The sequence below is a fragment of the Megalops cyprinoides genome, chromosome 8 (assembly GCF_013368585.1).
Source record: "Megalops cyprinoides isolate fMegCyp1 chromosome 8, fMegCyp1.pri, whole genome shotgun sequence".
NCBI lineage: Eukaryota > Metazoa > Chordata > Actinopteri > Elopiformes > Megalopidae > Megalops > Megalops cyprinoides.
Window position 1 is genome coordinate 17,520,757 of NC_050590.1, and position 11,231 is coordinate 17,531,987.

Sequence of the window (11,231 nt, forward strand, 5' to 3'; positions counted from 1 at the left end):
TCAATGAGTTTTCTAAAAGTGAACATACCTCAAACAGTACCATACAAATTAGTGTTTATACAGGACTTTCACAGTGTGGGGTTTTCATACTTTTAACAGCGTGATTGGAAAACAAAAAAGATAGAAAGAGTACCAGGTAGTCACCCCGGATGGAGATGGGTTTGAGATGGCATCACAGTGAGAGCAGGGACTTGTTAAAATGAATGGAAGCAACATTGAGCCAATGTAAAATTTTGCAAGAAAGACTGAAACCAAGATACCAGTCAGCAGAATATCGTAGACCGGAAAAAAATGAGAGGGGGGTTAACACTATACTTTCTGCTTAATAAAGTTCCTTGCATGTCAAAGACGAGACAGTTTATTGATCACCCAAGAGTATTTAACAAAGTGAGTGTCTTCATCTCCATTTAAGCTTTGAATGTTACTTCAATGTTCAGGCTTCATATCAAGTGACAGAGAAACTACTTACATTTCACCTACTCAGAGGTTTGTAGCGGTGGGGAACTCTCACTGTAAAGGGACAGGATGGCATTATCCTGTGTGGCAATCAGGCATGCTACAATACTGCAACACTAAGTAAGCATTACTGGAGAATGTTTTACTGCAGAATATCAGCATCATGGGAGGATACTACACTGCAGAGGGTGACTCGCAGAAAATCACCCTTGGCAAAGGTGTCTGCCAAATAATATATGGTCGTACAGTTTAATTTGTGAATGTTTTTTTTTTTTTTTTTTGCAAGGAAGGTTTGTATGAAAGTTTACACAACAGGACAAGCCAACTCCCAGCAGATGTGTCAATCTTCTGACCACTATCACTGAGTGTCAAGATGCACAAATTTGAACAATATCAAAGAGGATATTTACCCGCACAATTTAAGCCATTGCAATAAGACTAATCAGACAAATTTCTTGCAGCATTTGAATCTGGACAGATGTAAAAAACAATAATTAGAAAAAAACAGGTCTATACCAACATTCTCACAGTGAGCTGAGTGCTAGATATGACGACTTGTTTTCCTTGTTTGATAGTGAAGTCAGATAAAGGAAACACTGAGAAATGAAACCAAACGTGCCCCAGGGATGTCAGGAATGCCCGCATGGCACAATCTCTGAAAGGCAACAGGTTTACTGAAGTAACATCCTTTGGTTTGAATGGAAATTTTTTTTGAGCATCTGGAAATTATAAATTGGAAAGTGCACTTTACCAGATGATGGAAATTATCAAATCGAAACAGATTTCAGATTCAGAGCTCCTCAGAGATGGTAATCAAATTACATTTTGCAGAAAGCCAGCTGAAAAGTTTATCATGTTTTTCTTTGTGCTCATATAAACTATGAACCCACGGAAGAAATTATCTGGGCTCTTTCACACCCAAATTCAATAAATTAGGTGCCTTTTACAATTATGCATAACAACCTCATTTCTCAAGAAGCCCAGGTTTCCAAACACTGCAATACAGTGGTTACACATGTTTTGTTGAACTTTTTATCCACCCTTTCCTTGCCAAATGTCAATCAAATACAATAGAAAAACATCCTGCTTTAGCGAAAGGAATGAGGTGATTTTACATAGCACCATCTTCTCAAAAAATGTTCCTTTGGGCAGAGACAGGACATTATGAGCAACTTCACAAAAGATCTATGTACCTACCATGACTGGGTAGTCAGTCAGTCAGTTTTGCTCATCAGGGAAATACAAAAGAATCTCAATGTGACACAATCCACAGTGCAATCATAAAAGTCATAATTTTAAAAAAATCATATATATGACACATTTTTCCAGTAGTGGCATTTAAAAAGGAATAAACTTTTGAATAATTTATAATAATAATAATAATTTTGAATAGTACAGGTACAACTAACATTTGTGTGTAAACACTGACAATTTAGAATTAACTCCTTGCAGAAAGATGGATATAAATCTAAATGATAAAGTATTTGTACAATTTTATTTGCTGTTGTGCTTTACCCTTGAGTAAATCTATAAAATCACACCAACTAAAGTAAAAAAAGGGGGAAATCAGATCACTTCCCCTTTCACTCAATAAATACAACTAATGAATAATAATGAATAAGCATCAATTTTGAAACAGCAAACATGATTTTTTTTTTTTTTTGTGCACGTTCATCACAAGGATTCAGTGTGGTTTCAAGCACAAGGTGTGATCCCTTTACATCTCTGTCACGCTCACAATCAGGCACTGACAGCAGCTGAGCCCATCCAATCGAAGGACTTCCATAACATTTTACACACCGGTAAACTGATAACTGTTCTGGATGTGGCATTAGACTGCATGTTCAAAAGTGGGCTGAGGAAGCCACTGTCATATGGCTGCCTGCGTTCTGAATGGTTGAGGGGTACTGTCAATTCAAAATCACAGGCAGCCAGTCTGAAAGTGGAAGATTTCAACTGATACACATAAAAGAGAATGGAAAGAAGCAATCAAAGGCAGGCATCTGTCATGGAATAACTATATGTTCATTGGAATTTCTCCAGCTTCTGTACAGAAAGCATCATCACCACAACTCCCCACAAAGAAGGATTAAGTGACCATCACTCAGATTCACATTTTTGTTTTTACATTAAGTGCAAGAATGTAGTACCATGCAAAAAGTATTCAGACCCTTGATCAATTCACACATTTTACTGAATTATAAATGATACACTGAAATTTTGCTTTCAACCCCTGTGCTCTGGAAGCTCCAAGTTTGCATATATAAAAAGTTGCCCTAACAAAGGCACAACTGGATTACCACTGGCCTCTACCTGTGAACCATTACAGAAATTGTCACAATTTCTGAATTAAATCCCCACTCTTGTTTAGGGATAATTGGCCAGGTTGTGAATCTGAAGGAAAAGTGTGAAAATCAAGGCTGAAAAGCATTCTAAAGCATTAGAGGTAGAGAACTCTGAAAGAGTTAAAGTGTGTTTTAACCGAACACGACACGAAATTTATGAGCAACGTGAATGCATGAAAAGTCAATGGCAGGAGGTGAATGGGCAGAGTTAATCGCGGCGAAACTGCGAGCGATGCGAAATGGGCGAAATGAGCGTTCGCTTGAGTTAAAAAATGTTCAACTCGAGCAAAAATTTCACCTGGCGAAAGCCAATCACCTTCAAATAGGGCTAGAAGCCACGCCCCCTTTCCAGAAATCTCTTCAGCAACTTGCTAGCAGCGTTGGTGTAATCAAAAATGCTTGCTGTGATGAAGAAGCGAAATTCGGCGTGGCAGGCAATCAAACCCGCACGAGGAAAGCGAAGCAAAATTTCGCTTTGCATTTGGTTAAAACGTAGCTTTACAGAGTTCAGTGGCTGAAAGTGCAGTTAAAGTGCAGAAATCGACAAGATCAAGAGGTCTGCATAAAACTGGCCTGTATGGGAGGCTGGGAAGAAATAAGCCGTTACTCAAAAAGAGCCACGTCACTCCACATCTGGAATTTGCCAAAAAGCATATTTGACCCAATGACAATGTGGGGAAATGTTTTGTGGTCAGATGGGACCAAGATAGAGCCATTTTGGCCAAAATTCAAAGGGCTATGTGTGGTGCAAACATAGATGATATGTCACTCCCTGAGACCTGGTCAACTAGCGTTGTTGCCAACGAGCTAGGGGAAATTTGCCTTTAGTTCAACTGGCAACGACGCTGGCCGTAAGGGGTTCGCAATGAGAACAAAATACAGGGAAATACTGCAAGAGAACCTTTTTCAGTCCACTACAAAACTGAAGCTTGATGGAGAGTCAATTTTTCAGCAGGACAATAAACCCAAGCACAACTCAGCATCCAAGCAAGGAAGACCTACCAGCTAGCTTGTACCTCGTCTGGCCAAGCACTGAAACCTGGTCATGCAGTGCTTCTAATATTGTTGACTCCTTATGGTTTTTTGCTTGTGTAGTCTACCTCACTTGTAAGTTGCTTTGGCTTTGGATCTGCCAAATGAATAAATGTAAATGTAAATGCCCACGACATGATGCTGCCACCACCATACTCCACTGTAATGTCTGACAGTGGCCCAGTCAAACTCCTGATATCAATCCTCTTGAGAATCTGTGGCATTTTTTGAAAATTGCGGTCCCCATGCATCATCCAACCAACCTGCAACAACCTAGAGCAAATCCAAGAACAATGAGAAAACATCACTCCCAAACAGTGTGCAAAGTCAGTAGATATTAAAGCTGTTAATACAGAAAAAGGTGGCTCTACCAAATATTAATGTTTAGGAAGAAAGGAAGAAAATTCCTAACAGACTTCATGGCAACGAGGATGGGATAGGAAACATCTCCTGATTGGATCAATGACAATCAATTCAAGGGTGAGTATTATTTTATTTACCACCCTCATTTAGGTTTTTGATTGTTCTTGAGCCAAATAGTGGAGTGACTATTTTTTGTAAAGAAAGTGTGGATTAGGAAAGCTGCTACGGAAGCGACTGTACCTAGATACAGTGGCGTAATTAAGGCTAAACAACCGTTCCCTTTGAGAGCACAAAATAGCCAAACTCTAGCTGAAGCTATGAGTGAATGGTGGAACGGTCGTAAAATTGGTAAGGAGAAAAGGAAAGAAGCGATTATGTGCGTTGTGTTGTTGTATGACAGCACAACAAAAGTACGGCAGAAACAAAAGTTAGAGCATGACAGACAATAACAGGAACTAACTAAAGAATTGATCGAGTGCTGCAGTCAGCTGAAACGATGTCTGGGTGATTTAAAATGTAAATAAGAGACATTTTGTCAGCCCCTGTCAACCTACCCCCTCTTGTACCCTGAGATTGTTGATAGTTCCCCCTCATGTCCCACATGGTTAAAGAGTTACCAGAACTGCAGAGACAGGACCCAAATCTAGGATTTTGGAGTAAGATAGGACAGTACATGGCTGTGGGCGGTTTGCATGCTTTTCATGTGTATACTCTAACTAGAGCTAAATGTCCTGAAACAGTCTGGATGAGTCTGAGTGACAACCACAGGGACTCAGCATGGGCTACAGCGAGGGTTGAGTCTACCCAAGCAATGAGCGATGCTGTATAACTTTTTAAAAGAGCTGTAACACAAGCTCTTGCTACAGGATCTAACCTGTTTTCTGTGTTCTCCACTAGGGAACAAGGAGAGAATGAGCCTTTTGAGAGATACATTGAAGAGAAATTTAAACTGTATGCAGCTTATGGTAACCCAGGAAACGAACCCAGTAGAGATAGCAGCAATTTCCTGAATGCAGTAATAGAGGACAGGCTTCCAGTTTTCAAAGACAAAGCTGGGGAAATTGGTTATACCCCAAGAGACTGTAGCGACCTATTGGCGTGGGCTGCGTGTATAACCAAATGGCACACTGCTAGGAACAGAAAGGGAGGCAGAGAGAGGGACTGAGATAACTGCCAGGCCAGTCTGCTCAGGTAGCTGAATTATACACTCTAGCCACAGCTTGTGAAGCATGCGCTTTTTGAGCTTGTGGGTGAATAGGGGGCTCCTATTAGTGCAGGAACCCTAATACAAAATGTATTGCTTCATGTAGTGAAGAAACTACATGAAGAAATACAGAAAACCAATACAGGTGGCAGTGTTGAAAGTGAACAAATTAAAGAAACATCTGTTCTCTATTTCAGGGAAGGACTGGGTGACAACTGGGTGACAAATCTACCAGCGGTGGTCCTCTGTATGAGAGCAGGGCCTACTAACCCAGATTCACTTTCACCCTTTGAAATGCTTACAGGTCGATCCATGAGGACCCCTGGTGAACTGTGTATTGGTGGTGAACTGCATGTTATGGGTGATTGTTTGGCTGAATATTGCAGGCTCTTGTCACAGTGTATTTCACAGGACCACTGAATTGGATCTGACCAGGCAGGGGACAAAGAGGAAACCCGTACAGTTGAACCAGGAGACCATCCCCTTGTAAAAACATACCAAAAGAAGACCTCTGATCCGAAGTGGTCTGGACCACATACAGTTTTACTCACAACCCCGTCAGCTGTCCAAGTGACTGGAATTCCAGTGTGGATCCATATCACTAGGCTGAGGAAATACAAGGGTGAGACCCAACATGGGGCACAATAATCCCCGTCTACCCTTCTGGCTCCTGGGAGCCATTTCGTTTGTGTGTCTCCAGGCGGACACACGGATCTGCAGTACGAAAATGTGCACCAACCCTGCAGGCTGCAGCTGGACCTAGGACGGACTCGCAACTGTCAATCGCACCGGATGGGGCTCCATGCGATGCAACAATGACACCTGGAGGATAACTGTCATTTTTGGGGTATAAGGAACCCTGGTAAATTGATAGAAGACCCCTGTTGTAATGGATCAGGTATATTGATTTGGAAGGATCCGAGATGTGTGGGTAGATACAGGAATGGGCTGGGGAGAGGCAATTAGAATACATGAGATGTTTAATGTTAATTGGAATAAAACTGCTGCAGGACCGGCAGAAGATGGTTGTCCCACTCCGAAGGCCATATATGAGCATGCCCTTCAGCAAAGAGGTGAGACATGTGCTACATGCAGTCCTCCAGAGAAGCCTGGCGCATGCCCTAAATTGTACAACGGACCTAAAATCGGACTATCCTCCGAAGGAGAACCTCTGCACGGCCTAGTAAGTGTATCATTCAGACACTCTCGTTTAGTTGTCAAAGTGAAGCATATCATCTGGCCTAAAAACTGTTCTGTTTTCACAGAAGTAGAAGAATCCATCCAAATATTGATCAGCACTATGTTACAAAGGTTACCTAAGTATTTCAGGAATGATGCAAGTAGGAAACGTAGGGATTTGCTCTCAGATATTGCAGGATGGGTGGAAGCCACTGGGTCAACAGTAAACGCAATTTCAATGGCATTAGAGTCTAATAACTGAGACTGGGCTGATAACCTGTTAGTGACAGGTACTATATCGGTGGCAAAAGGAGGACTACTTTCTAACCAAGCTACTTGCCATCTTGCTTCTGCTACGCATGGTACTGGGGAGGTGATCACTGTTCTGCTCTGCATTTGGCCGAAAACAGTAAATTTTATGAAGAAATTTTGGTGGGACCTGAGGGTGGAGGAGATGTGTTACAGGACTGGCATGGCATTCAGCGTGGAGGTGGCAGCCCTGATAGGTGACCTGCTCATGTAACGTGTACCAGGTTTGGTGCGGTCAGCTGTCCTTAAGGATATAGAGCCGGTTCCCTGAGTGGCAGCCGGGGAGGGGTCCCTGTCAATAGTGGGGGCTTGCCACGATGGTGAGACCATCCGGGGTGGGGTGCTGATTCCAGTAGGACGGAGACCTATAGTAAAGGCACAACCCATATACCCGCTTCCGTTCCCCTCTAACGGTCATGTGTGCCGTGTGCATAATGTCAAGTATATCATCTCCGACCGCCAAAGACACACCGCCTTTTCACAGTACCAGTGCTCTACTGTCGGTGGCTGGGTACTGTGTGCTGCTTCAGTTGAGTCAGGAAAAGCCCTGTCAGATAGTATGGGACCTGACCTACAATTACAAGTATTGGCCGAATCTCCTGGAGCAATAGCAGTGAGAACCAATGCTACCACTTACATTTTGTTTGAACGTTGTTTGAATTACATTTTGTATTTACATTCACACACACACACTCTGCAATAGCCCTCTGACTGTTAAGCCCCTTTCACACACGCACTGGACACCGGAAGGTACACTAGGATCCAAAATTATTGGGACACCTGGGCATTTGTGATTAAGTGTAGATGTGTCCATGTAGCTATTAGTTTTATCACTCGAACCTAATTTATGGTGTGGCGAAAACGGTTACATGTTTTGGCAACTATTAACATTTTCAAAACATCTCTTTATGTGGTTGGCACATGATTGCCTGATGACTAGCCTTATTTCCAACATTTTAATAATATGTATGACATTAATTCTGCCAAACAAACTGACAATTCCATGACATTAATTTAATTTTAAAAAGGTACCTACACACTAATTGGTTGCAGACAAGTGAACAAAAATGACCATCACTTCAATTAGGCCTGATTGAACGTTGCCCTGCCCCCTAATTGAACACTCATACTGAAGCCTATATAAACCTAACAAGGTTGGAACATGGTCACAGAAGATGAAGCTGAAATTGACATTGACATAAATATGACTTTCTCAATGTCTGATGGAATATGCAACAAAAATATTGTGGGTTTTCAGAAAAAAAAGTGTGTGTCCCATTAATTTTGGACACCAATGTATCTGGCCCTTAGCCGGAGGAGCGGCATGTGAGAACGCAAATGTCCGAATCAGTCGGACCAGACATGTGACAGACTTCTTTCTGCCAGCTCCCTAGTACAAAGTCCGCCTCATGTCAGAGTGAGCCCATGTGTGAATAGAGCAGGCAACATTCCGGAGGATCCACCATGAGCGAGTGGGCGTGTTGATGACTTTTCTGTCATGCGACTGGCGTGAAACCGGAAGAATACAAAACCTCCGGCGGAGAAGAAGGAGGGTCATTTACACAAAGCATTTTTCACAAAGATGCCAATGAATATGTCTAACTGGAGAGACGACGAGATTCGGGAACTTCTGTCGGTAAGGGCCGACGCCGAAGTCATCAAACAAATGCAAGGAACGGCAAGAGACTCGGTTGTGTATGACCAAATTACAAACCAGCTATGTGACCGTGGTGTAAACCGAGCCAAGGCGCAGGTGATCAGCAAACTAAAGGCACTGAAAAAGCAGTACCATCAGGTCGTTGACCACAATGGCCGTAGTGGAAACGACCGCAAAACATGGTGCTACTGTAGTTTGTGCAAGGCTATATGGGGTTTGAGTCACTTGACAAACCCTGTGGCTTTGGCCGGGAGCATGGAGCCGGCCTCCACCTCAACAAGCTCAGAGACGCCATCTACCTCGAGTTGCCCCGAGATGCCATCTACCCCGGATTTCCCCAAGACGCCAAACAGCAACACAGAAGAGCAGACTCCAGATGAAACTACTGATGTGTCGATGAACGATTCGGTTTTAAGTACAGGTAAGATTATATTTGCCCTTTATTGCTCGTATTTATTCGTGTAGCCTAGCTACTTGCATGATACAGAGCACAGCAGAAGTAATGGATAATGGCTAACAATGCTAGCTGGCTTTGTAACTACTGTTAAACTAATGTCATTCTTGTTTCTATTGTTAGAGTCGTTGTGTCGTTCTCCACCTAAGAAGAGGAAGAGGAACTGGACACGTTCAGAAAGGCTTTTTGCAAAGATGAGGGACATGTTCAGTGAGATGGACAAAGACTTCAACGAGCGAGAACAACTTTGGTTGTTAGAGCAGCGTGAGCACGAGGAGCGGTTACGGAGAGAGACGCGAGTGGAGACGGCCGTTCTTCAGGACATGACTAATTTACTCCGACAAATGGTCCAGCAGATGCCTGGACCCTCACTACCCTCACTACCCTCACTCAGCACACCCTTCCTGGAGACAAGACCCATCTTACCCCCAGGACCAGGGGCAGGGCCCTACTTTCACTGACCTCTGAAAGACAATGTTTGCCTCCCTTTTGATAGTCTGTTCTATACAGGTTTTGTTACACCAGTTTTACGGTTTGTGTGATTTTATTCTTTTATTTTATTCATGTTACTGTATATTGTTTTCCAGGTATACTGTTATATTGTATATTTTTCTAAGCATATTTCATTTTTGTATTTAGAGCAAAAATAAACAATACTGTTATTGTGACTAATCAGTAGTTGGTGTGTATGAGTCATGTGTGTACATACATATATTGCAAAATGACACATGTAAGCTATAGTGTTTCTCAATCCTGGTCCCGGGGACACCCTGCCCTGCATGTTTCCCTGCTCCAACACACCTGATTCAAATGAACAAGGATTGAGAAACACTGAGCTAGGACACCATTCAATAGAAAAGGGTCAACAACAGCAAATAGTGCAAGTTGAAGGAACTTTATTTAAAAATCAGTGTTTTTTTTAAAGAACGCTCATCATAGCCTCTTGTATCTGTTGTGCGCTAGGTGTCTGAGGTGCATGAAAGACCTCTGTCAGGCTCTTGTGGGAGGTCAGTAGCAGCATCAATGTTCCACATCTTTGTTTATCTCGCAAACATTGTGCAGTATGCAGCAAGCAGTAACAATGTCAGGCATTACGGAAATATCCACATCATTGCGCTTGGCAAGGCACCCCCAACGGCCCTTCAAACGTCCAAATGCATTTTCAACCACCATTCGAGCAGAGCTTAAACGGTAGTTGAAGGTGTTCTGCTTGGGAGTCAGGCAATGGTGATGGGTGAACCCTTTCATTAGCCACTTCTTCAGAGGGTAAGCTGCGTCTCCGATGAGATGGATGGGTACCTCCACACCGTTCACAGTCAAGTAGCCATCTTGATCTTCAGCCATCTTGAAGATAGAGTTGCAAAGCACTCTTGCATCATGTGTTCGACCAGGCCACCCCATGTATATATCTGTGAAGCTGAATAAAAGAAACGACCATGAGCAAAAACATACCACATTCCAGCAGTTAATATTTAGCTACAATTATAACAGAGCTAATGTTTAATATGTATTACATAAATAATAATACTTCTTACCAGAAATCATGTTCTACAACCCCTTGCAGTACAATGGAATACCATCCTTTCCAATTGTAATAAGAAGCTAGATCATCCCTCGGAGCAATAACTGGAATATGGCTTCCGTTGATGGCTCCTGTACACATAGGATAACCTCGCTCTGCAAATCCATCTAGGGTCTTCTGAAGTCGTTCCCCTTTCGGCAGGCAAATGAAACGCTTGGGCAGGTTGTTCTTTACAGCAGATGTAACTTCGCGGACTAGGCTACATACAGTGGACAGTCCTACACCGAAGAGACAGCTTATTGTTCTAAACTCGCTTTGTGTGGCATACCACCGAAGAACAATGGCCAGTCTCCGACGCGGTTCAAGTGGTTTTCGCCATCGTGTAATCTGTCGTGTTAGGGCGGGTTTCACCAGACGTAACACATACTCGAATGTATGCCGGACATGCGACATGCGACATGATGTCTCCACTGCACATCGTCAAAGTTCCGCAAAACATCTGCCCAGAATATTTGGCCTTCTCACGCTGCTGCTGGACACAGATCCAAAACAATGCAGCTTTCTTTCTCCGGTGGGATCTGCATGCACAGAGTGTAGCTGCTTCGTACTCTTCCCTGCCTGCCTGTATACTGCTTTCCACTGATATTGCGGACTCGTGCAAATACATGTAGTATTAATATAAACGCAAAAACAGTCATCATTATGGATGA